Source organism: Camelina sativa, chromosome 9 (genome assembly GCF_030686135.1).
Source record: "Camelina sativa cultivar CO46 ecotype springtype chromosome 9, ASM3068613v1".
Lineage (NCBI taxonomy): Eukaryota > Viridiplantae > Streptophyta > Magnoliopsida > Brassicales > Brassicaceae > Camelina > Camelina sativa.
In genome coordinates this window covers 10,269,661-10,283,802 of record NC_141888.1, presented here as the reverse complement: position 1 = coordinate 10,283,802, position 14,142 = coordinate 10,269,661, and the positions used below count along the sequence as shown (strand labels likewise).

The 14,142-nt window shown below is 38.7% G+C and overlaps 1 non-coding gene across 1 annotated transcript; it reads left to right on the top strand.

The window, feature by feature from the left end:
• The first annotated feature begins 699 nt into the window (after nt 1-699).
• LOC147938024 (small nucleolar RNA R71) lies at nt 700-805 on the top strand. Its single transcript, XR_015567554.1, has one exon. It is a non-coding gene; the product is annotated as a small nucleolar RNA R71 (small nucleolar RNA).
• Nucleotides 806-14,142: the final 13,337 nt, after the last annotated feature.

Genomic DNA, 14,142 nt, shown 5'->3' with positions numbered 1-14,142 from the left:
GGGGGTAATTGTCGGCCACTTCGTAAGGCGATTGCGTTTGCAGACTCCATGTGATCGTTTGAGATGGAAGTTGAGTCATCCGTAATCATATGAATTCGAGATTCTAAGGCATCAAATCGTTTGTGCAGTTATTCGAAATTGGTTGACAGACGACAAGCAAGATTGTCGAATCTTGTATTAATGTTAATCGTGTATGTCTTCTGAGTGGATAGGACTGTTTGCATTAAGGATAGAAAATCCAGGGATGACGAACTCGATGGTTGTATCGGGCTGTGCATCGGGTTTTGGTAAGGCACATTTGGATTTGGCTTGTAGTTGTTGTACCCTCGGTTGTAACCTCCTTTGTTATTGATGTAGTGAACAGCTTCTATCTGTGTAGGCTCCCCATCTTGGTGTAGAAACTGCTCTTCCTCTGATAGAGCATGAACATGCTGCTGCTGCTGGTTGAGTAGTTTATCAAGCTTGTCAGTGAGGGCTTTCATGTCCCTCTTGTACTTGGCATCTTCCTCTCCAGTAGATCGCAAAGAGCGATCATACTCCTCATTATAGTTCCCATCAGATTGAGCAAAGTTCTCAACTAGGTCCCAACCTTCATCAACATCCTTGTTGAGGAAGTTACTATTACTTGCAGGGTCCAGCAACATCCGAATCTTGGGGACCACTCCTCTGTAAAGTGTGCTCAGCAATGAAGCATTACTGAAGCTGTGATGTGGACATCGAGTAGTGTATCCCTTGAAACGTTCCCAAGCTTCATTGAACGTTCATTGTTCTTCTGTACAAAGCCAGAATTGTCATTTGTCAGCCTTGCGGTTCTGGAGTTAGAGAAGAATTTGGCTAAGAACGCCTTCTTGCACGCTTCCCAAGTGGTGATGGACTCCTTAGGGAGCGATTTCTCCCAGATGTGTGCTTTGTCTCCCAAAGAGAATGGGAAAAGCCTTAGTTTGAATCCATCTTCACTGACTCAATTGATCTTAGTGAGGTTACAGAGCCTATCAAATTCATCCAGATGATCCAATGGGTCATCCATTGGCAATCTATGAAACTTATTGCTTTCTATCATCTGGATGAGACTACTCTTGATCTCAAAATTGTTGTTCTGCACAGCTGGTGGCACAATGTCATTCCTTTGAGTGTGAGTAGATGGAGCATCTCCTTCTCCTATACTGGTCCTTGCTTGAGGAGCTGGTGGACCGTTCTGATTATTCATCATCTCTTCAATGATTGCTGGTTCTGGTTGAACTTGTTGTTGTCTGAGTAGCCTAGGTCTGTCGATGTTGTTGATGAAAGGACTCAGGTAATCGAATCCTAAGTATTCTTGACCAATACAGATGCCTTACATGCCTCAATCAATTATTTCCTAGACAATGAATCTCTAAAACTTGTCACCACACTCTCGCACTAGCAACAATCAACCTTGAACACATCACCACACTCTCGCACTAGCAATATGAACAAGCAGGCATTAAGATCGATTCATTATTGTCAGTAAATCGAACTCATCTAATTTCTTACTCAGAGTCAAGTAAACCTCTAGCATTAGATAAATCAAGCATTTTATCTACTCCTTTCGGTCTATAGCATTGGTAAATGCCCTAGATCTATTCTCAACCTCTCGGTCTGTTGACAGCATTAAGAACACCAACCTAGAAGGGAATCCATCAATCATTTACAATCAAAGTAAGGCATCCTAACCGATCAAGAACACAAAATCATCTATCCCATCCCTAGAAACTTTACTACACTACTCGGACATGATAACAAGAAATAAAGCAACGAAAATGAATGAAAATTGCTTTGTATGAAAAGATAGAGTAGAGTAGAAAGAGTACAAGATAGAGATCTAAGAAAAACTATAAAAACTATGAAACAAAATGTAAAAACAAAAAGGAAAAATGTTGAGTCGCTCAGTTCTCTCACAGAAGCTCTCGCTCTCTGGTTTGAGGGTCTGCGGCATGCTCGTTTGCGAGCTAGGAGAGGAGGGGGTTTATATATGGAAACCCTTTTGACCTAGCTTCCCAGACCTGCCCGATGGTCTACTCGATGGGGTACACGAGGGTGAAGTCGGGTTACTCCTCGGGTGGATCTTCAGGTTGCTCTTCATGCTCTTGGATCCTCCTCGATCGTGTTGGGGTTCGAACTTGTTCTTTCAGCTTGATGGCTCCTTCGGGTACATGCTCGAGTTGTCCTTGTTTTTCCCCATTTTTTGCTCTTTAGCACCTGTTTTCATCCGAAATATGTAAATGTATAAATGCAACACCCTAAATGGTCTAAAAGTGAATTTCTACAGTTAATGACCTAAAAATGCTAAGTTAGAGGTATGAACAATCCAAAATATGGACGAAAAAGTATGCTAAAAACATATAAATTAGAGAGTTATCAGTGAAGCCTATAGACTAAAGTGGATATATAAGGTTAACAGACATGCTGATGGTTCGGTGAATAAGTATAAAGCAAAACTTGTAGCAAAAGGCTATGTGCAACAAAAGAAGATAGATTTGGATGAAGTCTTTGCACTGGTGGCTCGAACCAAAACTATAAGGTTAATCATAGCTATTGCGACAAGAGGCTGGGAAATACATCATTTAGTCGTCAAGACCGCATTCTTGAATGGCGATTTAAATGAGTAGGTTTTTGTCACCCAACCTGAAGGTTTTGTTAAGAAGGGAGAAGAGAATCAAGTATACAAGCTCTACAAAGCGTTGTATTGGCTACATCAAGGTCCCGAGGTATTGGAATGTGAAACTCAATCATGTCTTAAAGGAGATGGGCTTGAAGAAGTGTAATAAGGAACCGTAAGTGTACCTCAAGAGAGACAATGAGAGTTTCTTAATTGTGGCAATCTATGTCCATGACTTGTTCGTAACGGAAACTTCACGGAAATTCATTGATCAATTCAAAAAGGATATGTCAAAGAAATTTAAGATGTCAGATCTTGGAAAATTAACTTACTATCTTGGTATAGAAGTAATTCGAGGAGCTGATGGAATTCAAATAAAACAAGAAGGCTATGCTCAAGGTATACTTGAAGATACAAAGATGGAGTCGTGCAATTTGGCTTTTGTGGCAGTGGAGCCAGGTAAAGTGGCCTCAAAGGTTGAGAAAGAACCTGAGATCGATGCCATATGGTACAGAAGAACCATATGATGCTTAAGGTATCTCATTCATACAAGACCAGACATGGCGTTTGTTGTAGGCGTTCTAAGTCGGTATTTACAACCACTCAAACATATTCTAAGGTATGTGAGAAGAATCACCAACTTATGACTATTCTTTAAAAGAGACGGGTCAAGAAAAGTTGTGGGGTATAGTGATAGTAGGCACAATAATAATGTTGATGATGGAAAGAGCACAGGAGACATATGTTCTACTTTGGCTCATCACTTATTTCATGGCCTTCACAAAAGCTACATACCGTTGCATTATCATCGTGTGAAGCAGAGTTCATGGCAGCAACAAAAGCAGCAAAGCAAGGAGTTGTTAAAATAAGTATTAAGTCTAGATGAGAAGATTTTAATGAAGATTGACAACAAGTCGGCCATTGCACTCACCAAGAATGCAGTGTTTCAGGGGAGGAGTAGGTATATACTGTCCAAATACCATTTTGTTTGTGAGTGTGTGGAGAATGAACAAATTAATGTAGAACATGTATCCGGAGAGGAGGAGAAGGTGGATATCCTCACTAAGACCATCTCCAATGGTTTTCCCTCTATAATAGAGGAACTCTATAATAGAGGTGAGTTTTACTCCAATAGTCCTCTATAAATAGAGGAAAAAATAGCAATCTCTATTTTAGAGATGAGAATAGAAGACCATTGGAGTAAAACTCACCTTTATAATAGAGGAACTCTATTATAAAGGCAAAAATAGAGGACCATTGGAGATGCCCTAAGCCAATATCAAGAGTTAAGTTCAAAGAAATGAGAAGATTGATCGGAGTTTAAGCGATCGAGTTTCTTGGAGTTTGAGTTGGAGTTACCAGGGAGAATATTGGATAATTCCAAGATTTGAAGAGCAAGCTATTTATTGAATAAGAAAATTTTAGAAATAGGGAAATAGAAATAGGAATCACAAATAAAGAAGTAGTCCAAATAATTTTGTGTAATCTTAATAGAATAATGAGTAGCTTAGTTCTATAAATACAAAGTTTATGGAGAGATGTTCCAAGAGACTTGGAGAGAAATATGTTGTTTTGAGAGAATTTCTAAATCAAATAAAGAAAAAATATTCTTTATATCTTCTAAGTTTTAGCAAGATTTTACTTTGAACATAAACAAAACTTAAATGTATTGATTTTACTATTATATCACCAAAATATATATATTTTTTTAGTTTTTTAACTTCAACGATTTCAGAATAGATGACTTACCAAAAATGATTCTGCGTATTGTGTGATCAAGAGAAAACACTAAAAAGAAGAGAATCTCTTACTAATGCCCCTTCTTTGATACCCCTTTTTAAAAATACCCCTTCTGATGACCATTTTTAATTATACCCTTCCTTTATTTTTTAAAGACAATTTTTGCCTTGTTTTATAACTATACTGACAATCTTATTCTACCTTCTCGGTCGTGGATTTCTCCGTCGTCAACCTTCTTCGTCTTCGTCTTTGTCTCTTCTTCTCCGTAGACATCTTTCCTTCTCCGGTCGGATCTCTCCTCCGCTGTTATCACTACTTCTCCCGTTGTCTTAGTTATCTCTTTTACTTTGTCGTCTCTTCATCTCCCATCGTGTAAGTCTTTCTCCCATCGTGTAAGCTTGTTTCTGTATTTTAGTTATGATTTCAATTTCAATTTTGTGTTAGCTATTAGATTGTTGTTTCGATTTCAAATTTGATGTCAGAATTTTTAGGTCTTAAGCACTTGCTCTTTAGATCTGTTCGTGATAATAAAGTTCTTTTCTCCCATCGTGTAAGCTTGTTTCTGTATTTTAGTTTTGATTTCAATTTCAATTTTGTGTTAGCTATTAGATTGTTGTTTCGATTTCAAATTTGATGTCCGAATTTTTAGGTCTTAAGCACTTGCTCTTTAGATCTGTTCGTGATAATAAAGTCCTTTTCTCCCATCGTGTAAGCTTGTTTCTGTATTTTAGTTTTGATTTCAATTTTAATTTTGTGTTAGCTATTAGATTGTTGTTTCGATTTCAAATTTGATGTCAGAATTTTTTTAGGTCTTAAGCACTTGCTCTTTTAGATCTGTTCGTGATAATAAAGTCCTTTATTAGATCTTCGGACATCTACTGTTATTCTTTGATATAGTTGTTCGGATATCTCTTTTTTTAATGTAGTTTTGTAATTCGTGATATCGGTTTGTTTTCTCAAGATTTGTTTGGGTGTACAAATGATTGAATTGTATTCAGTATGTGGTTTGTGGAAGTTGAACAACAACATTCATTGGGAATTTGAGATGGATAATGAAAGGGGAGCTTCTTTGATTAACATTGATGAGAATACTCGATTTAGTGAGTTGGTAAAGATTCTATTAGAAGATTTTGACATTGATATTCAGGCACAATGTTTAAAGCTTAGTTATACATTGTCTGCTAAGTCTGCTACCATAGGTAGTATTCCTATCTTTATTAGAAATGATAGGCAGCTTGAAGCTTTTAAACTCAAATATGCACAAAGAGGAGGAGTTCTTCATCTATGTGTTACTGTTGAGGATTTTTGTGAGACTGTAGAGCAGGTATTTTTAGTAAACTCATTCTCTTATTCTTTCTAATATTGTTTTAGAAAAGTAACTGATTTGAGGAATGTTTCTTTATCAGGGCCAACCTAGCTCTACTCCTTTTATTGAGAGTGTTACTGCTATTACTCAGGTAACTTTCTACTTTAGAATTTTAAATTATTTCTTGCTTACAAAACCTTATAAAATTCTTTGAAAACACTTGTAAAACATTTTAAATACTTTACAAATCCTTTCAGGATCAAACTAGCTCAAATCTGTTTGTTGGGAATGCTATTGATGTTTATACTCATTGTAACTTACAATGGTATAAATGTTTTAATTGCTTTTTCAACCCGTTTTAAAAACCTTTGAAAACAGTTGTAAACCTTATTAAATCCTTTGAAATCACTTGTAAAACCTTTTAAATAAGTTACAAATCTTTTAAAAAAACCATTGATTTGTACTTTCAGGGTCACCAATACCAAATCCATATGTCGAGAGTGTTCCTCCTGTTGCTTCTTCAAGTCAACATACTGGCACTGCTGATGATTTTACTGCTACTCATACTCAGGTAACTTACATTTAAACACTTTAAAAAACCTTTTGAAAACAGTTGTAAACCTTATTAAATCCTTTGAAATCACTTGTAAAACCTTTTAAATACGTTACAAATCTTTTAAAAAACCATTGATTTGTACTTTCAGGGTCAACCAATACCAAATCCATATGTCGAGAGTGTTCCTCATTTTTATTGTTCTCCTGTTGCTTCTTCAAGTCAATATACTGGCACTGCTGATGATTTTAGTGCTACTCATACTCAGGTAACTTACATTTAAACACTAAAAAACCTTTTGAAAACAGTTGTAAACCTGATTAAATCCTTTGAAATCACTTGTAAAACCGTTTAAATACGTTACAAATCTTTTAAAAAACCATTGATTTGTACTTTCAGGGTCAACCAATACCAAATCCATATGTCGAGAGTGTTCCTCGTTTTTATTGTTCTCCTGTTGCTTCTTCAAGTCAATATACTGGCACTGCTGATGATTTTACTGCTACTCATACTCAGGTAACTTACATTTAAACACTTTAAAAAACCTTTTGAAGACAGTTTTAAACCTTATTAAATCCTTTGAAATCACTTGTAAAACCTTTTAAATACGTTACAAATCTTTTAAAAAACCATTGATTTGTACTTTCAGGGTCAACCAATACCAAATCCATATGTTGAGAGTGTTCCTCGTAACATGACAACCTCTGTTGGGTATCCATCTGGTTCTTCACACTCAACTGGTCTAATCGATGTTGATTCACTGTTTTGTGGAAAGTTATGCAAAGACAAAACAGAAATGAGAAGTCAGATGCAGATGTATGCAGTCAAGCATAGTTTTGAGTTTCATACTTTTCAGTCAGACAACAAGAGGTATGTTCTTAAATGTATTGATGAAAAATGTACTTGGAGGCTACGTGCAACTAAAGTTAAAGCATCAGATAGCTTTGTTGTTCGAAAGTATATTAGTCAGCACAGCTGTGACTCTGCTTTAAGGAATGTTAATCATCGCCAAGCATCTGCAAGGAATTTGGCTGGTTTGATTAGTAACCATTTTGCAGGAGGAAAGCTTCCTCTCAGACCCAAACAGCTCATGGAAATTTTTAGGAATGACCATGGAGTTGGTGTCTCGTACTCAAAAGCATGGAGAGCTCAAGAACATGCATCAGCACTTGCTAGGGGTATACCTGCTGATAGTTATGAGGTTTTACCGAGTTGGTTTCACATGATAGAAAAGAAGAATCCAGGTACTATCACTTACATCAAAACTGATTCTGATAATAAGTTTAGATATGCTTTTATAAAGTCGTTTACAAAATAGATATTGACCTCTTCATTTATAACCTCTTCATTTCTATTTTGTCCATCTTCATCTTCATGAGACTGCAAAGGGAAAAGAAAAAAAAGGAGCTCAGTTTAAAGAGTTTACTGTCCAATGTATGCGAAAAGGTGCAATCTTGGAATCTTACTCATTTATCCTTATCTTTCTCTGATGTGGTTTTGACAGCTTCTTCAATGGCTTCTAGTCTTTTATTAAAGTCTTCTAACATAAAGAGGATTATGTCAAGTTTTTCAGAATCTGACAAATTTTTCTCAATTTTCTCATGTTTCTCAAAGACTGGCAATTTTTCCCCCATTTTGTCACCCAACTCTCCCATAGCATAGTAAATATCAACTAATCTAGAAGACCATTCTTCTTTCTTCAACCTATAGCCTTTCATAATCAAGCCAATAACTTCTTCAAAATCATTGTCATCTTTATCAACCAAATGCTTATATTCTTGTGGATCTCTAATTATAGTTTTGACTTCAACCTACAAAAATAATCAAAATCCATCAAAACAAAACTCATCAAATAAGATAACCAATGAATAATCAAAACTACACTTTTAATAGAATTCAAAACTTACACAAGTTGCTGTCTTAATAGCATCAACAATTTCATCAAACCTTGCATATCGACTTGAGTGCCAGTTGAGAATCAGTGGTGTAACATCCGTGAACCGGAATCCCGGTTGGGAGTTGCATCGGTCGAGGTGTGATGTGTGTCAGCTGATGATCACCATGGATTTTGTGGTAGGATTGCCAGTGTCACGGACCTTTGATGCTATTTGGGTCATTGTGGACCGGTTGACTAAGTCAGCACATTTTCTGGCCATTAAGAAGACTGATGGAGCAGCGGTCTTGGCTAAGAAGTATGTGAGAGAGATAGTCAGATTGCATGGGGTGCCAGCAAGCATTGTGTTTGACAGGGATTCTAAGTTCACTTCGGTGTTCTGGAAGGCATTTCAGGCAGAGATGGGCACTAAGGTGCATATGAGTACAGCTTATCATCCCCAGACAGATGGGCAGTCTGAGAGGACGATCCAGACGTTGGAGGATTTGCTGAGGATGTGTGTTTTGGATTGGGGTGGCCTTTGGGCAGATCACCTGAACCTCGTAGAGTTTGCTTACAACAACAGTTATCAGGCGAGTATTAAGATGGCTCCTTATGAGGCTTTGTATGGGAGGCCATGTCGTACACCATTATGCTGGACTCAGGTGGCGGAGAGGAGCATGTTTGGTGCTATTTTTGTTCAGGAGACCTCAGAGAAGATTTGGGTTCTCAAGCTGAGCATGAAGGAGGCTTAGGATAGACAGATGAGTTATGCTGATAGGAGGAGGAGAGATCTTGAGTTTCAGGTAGGAGACAGAGTGTACCTCAAGATGGCCATGTTGCAGGGTCCGAACAGGTCATTGTCAGAGGCTAAGTTGAGTCCGAGGTATATGGGTCCATTCAGAGTGATTGAGCGGGTTGGACCAGTGGCATATAGATTGGAGTTACCTGAGGTTATGCGTGCATTCCATAGGGTTTTCCATGTGTCTATGTTGCGGAAGTGTCTCCGTGAGGGTGAGAGAGTGTTGGCTAAGATTCCTGAGGATCTTCAGCCTAACATGACTTTGGAGGCGAGACCAGTGAGGGTTCTCGAGAGGAGGATCAAGGAACTTCGGAAGAAGAAGATTCCTTTGATGAGAGTCCTGTGGGACTGTGATGGTGTTGAGGAGCAGACTTGGGATCCTAAGGCAAAGATGAAGGCAAGGTTTAAGAAGTCGTATGAGAAGCAAGCCGCGACTTGAACTTGTCTAGCTTGGTCCCATCTGTATTCCGTGGCTGGAGCGGGAATGGAGTATTCCAGCCCATCTCTCTTGTTACTCGGTCGCTTGGGGTGGTTGGTTGTGCGACTCAGTAACAAGATGAGGTGGTGTTCGGGGTACAAAGTTTCCGTGAGGCGGGCTTTTGGAGGAAAGTTTCCTGAAATAGAAGTTTCCAAAAGTGGAAAGTTTCCAAAAATAGAAAGTGCTAAATATGGAAAGTTTTACGGGAGTTAGAATTTGTCCATTTTAGCGGTGGAGACCTTGGAGGGGCTTGTGTGTGGCCTTAGTGGCGGACTTTTGAGTCAGTATGCCCGTGTGTGGCAGTCTTTTTAGACATTGTGTGGTCTTTATGACGGGCTTTTTAGCCAGAGTGTCTTTGTGACGGTCCTCTTTAGGACATTTGTTTGGCCTTGGTGGCGGTCCTCTTTAGGACATTTGTTTGGCCTTGGTGGCGGTCCTCTTTAGGACATTTGTTTGGCCTTTTTGACGGGCTGTTTAGCCAGAGTGTCTTTGTGACGGTCCTTCGGGACAGATGGTCTTTGTGACGGTCCTTCGGGACAGATGGTCTTTGTGACGGTCCTTCGGGACAGATGGTCTTTGTGAAGGGATTTTTAGCCAGAGTGTCTTTGTGACGGTCCTCTTTAGGACATTTTTTCGCCTTTGTGGCGGTCCTCTTTAGGACATTTGTTTGGCCTTGGTGGCGGTCCTCTTTAGGACATTTGTTTGGCCTTGGTGGCGGTCCTCTTTAGGACATTTGTTTGGCCTTTGTGGCGGCCCTTGTGGCATGTATATGATCCTTGTGTGGTCATGTGGTATTCCAGTGAGGGGATATGTGGATGGTAGGACATTGAGATGTTTTACGCGAGCCACGGGAAGGAAACCTGGATAGGGATAGGACTCAGACGTGTTCAGAATTGTTTGCTCGCGACTCTTGGGGGACTTAGGTTCTCCTAGTACTGCCATATTCAGAGACTTTGTGACTTGGGAATATGGTTGGTATATCGACTTCGGATGACGATCCGGGGGCACGCTGTAGGGTGGCAACCCGAGAGACGAGTTGGATTTTCCTTATATATTATGGCATGCGGGTCTAGGCCCGATGAGGAGCGAACATTATGGCATGCAGACTTAGGTCTGATGAGGAGCCAATAAAAACTCAATGTTTAGGCCTGTGAGTAAAGAAAAGTCCAAAAGTCGAAAGCAAATGACACATGGAGCGTGAGTCTATCGCCTAGAGATGACCTTCTATAGATCAGTCGGAGGAGTGCGGGCCGTGGAGACGATTGCACGGGAGTCCATGGCTGATGGTTGTTCGAGATTCGAGGACGAATCTAGTTTGGTGGGGGAGAATTGTAACATCCGTGAACCGGAATCCCGGTTTGGGAGTTGCATCGGTCGATGCAGATGGTGCATCGGTCGATGCATGTTCAATTCTGTGCGTTTTGACTTAAGTCAAACGCTGCGTTTTGGGTTAAGGAAAACCCTTAGATGCGAGTTTTGTCTCATTCGTGGTTGTGTGGCCGTTTTTGAGAAAAGTGAAAGAGAGAAAAGTTGTTCTTGAGTGTTCTTGAGAATTCTGGGAGATTGGAGGCGATCCTGTAGAGATCTGTAGCTGAGATCGCTGTAGGAGCTTCCTAGAGGCTTGTTCTTGTTTGTTTAAGGTTCAGATTCTTCTGTGGCAAAGGTAAGTGCATGACCATGGCTTATCTAAGCTAGAGGATTCTTTAATCTGCTTGTTGTGTGATGTTAGGCTTGTTAGTTCGTTGCTATGGACGTTAGGAAGCTTTCTTGTGGCTTGGGATCGAGTTTTGTGGTTGTAGAAACGAAGATCCGGCGAGAAGCTTCGGGGAAATCACGGTGCTCGACGTTGCGTCGATCGATGCATATCTTGCGTCGGTTGATGCAAGTGCAAGGACGGCGCGCAAAACTCTAGGGTTTTCGTGTTACGTCGAGCATGCGTCGGTCGATGCAGATTGGGTATCGGTCGATGCAAGTTACACTTGCATCGGTCGATGCAGCTTCTGTGTCGATCGATGCTTCCCATTTGGCATCGATCGATGCATGTGTGGCGTCGGTCGATGCTGAGTCCTGGTTTGTTATTTGTCGTTTGTTGATTGTTGTGTGTTGGTTATTGATCCTCTATTGCTTGTGTGTATAGCCCAGTAGATGGGAGGATTGCCTTACTGAGTATTTATAAAATACTCTTGCATTGCAATATGTGTTTGTGGTGCAGGTAAAGGCAAAGTGTGATCGTCGAATCAAGGCAATGAAGAGGAGGATGTTCTAGGGACTCGGTTTTATGTTATCTGGCATTGCTAGGTTGCTAGAGTAGGGTCATTAGAGCATTGCTAGGTTGCTGGTTCTATGATTCCTGTTGTTTTGGATATTGATTATGTTGGAATATGGTTATACTTTATTATTGGATTATTATTGAATATTGGTTGGTTATTTCCGCTGTTGAATGTGTTTGTGGTTAGGTGGCTAGTGGGTATGGGACCACTAGCTGTAGTTTATTTTATTTTATTATATTTATTATTTATTATTTTAAAAAAAAAAAAAAAAAGGTCGGTCGTTTCAAGTGGATAGAATGTTTTGGAAAAATTACACCTTCTCCCAAATGTATCACCAAAAATTGGAACAGCACTCAAGGCCCATATATATAATGCCAAGGGAAATCCCTTGACACCATACTGACCTTTTGACCAAGAATCTTTATCAAATTTCTGAATGCATGTGGCGAGAATGTTATAAGCTTCCTTGCCTCATAGTTGGGCTGTATACATCTCGAAATCTGATGCATGCTTAAGCCTAGACAGAGGTATCTTCTCTAATGAATATGGTGTCATCAAAATACCTTCTGTTAATACCACTGCAGCGAGGCATTCCTTTTCTTTGACATCCAAAGGTTCTTCACCCTCTTCTGGTTCATTAAATAGTCGATATTGAAGTAGAGTTAAAGTGTAATCTCCTCTCATCACCCAAGAATATGGTTCACTAATTGGATCTTTGCCGTTATTCCTTGGTTCTCTATGAATAGGTTCGCATTGAATTCCTATGTTTAATAAAACAACGCTGTTAGTTTGTTCAAACTTGCCTAAAATACGAGGTTATTGATTAAAAACTGTTTAAAAACCCTTTTAAAACCTTTTAAAACCCTTTAAAAGAGTTTTTTTTTTGTGAGCAATTGGCCCACAACAGGCCGGCCCATTACCCTAATCCCTACATTCGTAGGGAGCGGGACTCGATCCCTAGTGTGATGGCGCCTTGTGTATTAAGGACTTACCTTTGGCCACTGCACTAAGATCACTTCACCTTTTTAAAAGAGTTTTAAAAGAGTTTTAAAAGGTTATTTAATAAAAAAAAACTGTTTTAAAACCCTTTTAAAAAAAGGATTTAAAACCCGTCTAAAAGGGTTTTAAAACTTCTAAAACGGGAAAAACCCTTTTACAATAGTTTTAAAAGGTATTAAAAAGGTTTTATAAGAGTTTTAAAAGTTTTAAAAGGTTTTAAAACCTTTTAAAACTCTTTAACAACCCTCTTTAAACCTTTTAAAAGGATTTTAAAAGGTTTTGAAAACCTTTTTAACGGGCTTTTAACCCTTTTAATTTTAAAGGGTTTTAAAAGGTTTTAAAAGGGGTTTAAAAACTTTTAAAACCCTTTTAAAAAAACCAGTGAAAGCCTTTTAAAACTATTGCAAATACTTTATAATTACCTGTTCTAAGGAAGAACTCTCTCATGGAGAACCGAAGAGGTTGCAGGTCGACTGTAAACCATAAGTATTTCCCAGAAAATTTGATGTCTCTGGCCGAAAGATTGATGATAGGCCCAAGGAAGGAAGCTTGAAGCTTCGTGAAAGATTCTTTTCCTAATACATCTTCAACTTTGTCAACTAGGCTTAAGTCCGAATGTTGACATATGTTTGCTCCACCAATTGGTTCAAAACCCATATCATATATGCTTTCTGGTAGTTCAAGGGATTCAAAATCACTTGAAGCCATCTGTTAAAGAAACACACTTAATTAGAGTTTTCAAGGGTTTTACAAGAGATTTAAAAGGGTTTTTAAAAATCAACAACACACTTTATCGATCTGAAGTCGTCTTAGCAACACACTTTATCGACATAATTCAACTACGACCGATCTGAAAATTGATATCAAATGGTTTAACAGGGACTTTTTAAAAAGTGTTTCACAAGAGATAACAAAAATCCAAATTTACAAGACTTCACTAATTTCAAATCCATATCACACATTTATCGATCTGAATGCGTCAGATCTGAATATGGATTTTGAAAATGGTTTAACAAGGGGCTTTTAAAAACTGTTTTACGAGAACATATATCCAAATTTAAAAGAGTTTACATATTCCAAATCGATATCAAGGAAATTTAAAAGCCCTAAATTTAAAAAAGCGATAGTCCAAATCGATAGCTATAGTCCAAATTGATTGCGATAGTCCAAATTGATAAACCCAGAAAGAAACAAAGAAAGAAGGAACCTGCCTGCGATAGAACCGGAATTGATGTTGGGAATTACGGGTACGAGAGACGAAAGTGCAGAATCACCGCAAAGAAGGATCGAAAATCGTCGATGAACAACGTGAAGAAGGATCAAGAATCGTCGATTGAGGAAGAAGGAGAGAAGGACGGCGAAGTGAAAAAAATTAAGTTTCCTTCATTAAAGGTAAAATTGTCTTCTTCACTAAAAAAGAGATACCCTTAAAAATGGACGCTTTCCAAAGACATTTTTAAAAATGAAATGGAAAAGGGGCATTTTTGTTTTCCCCCTTATTTGA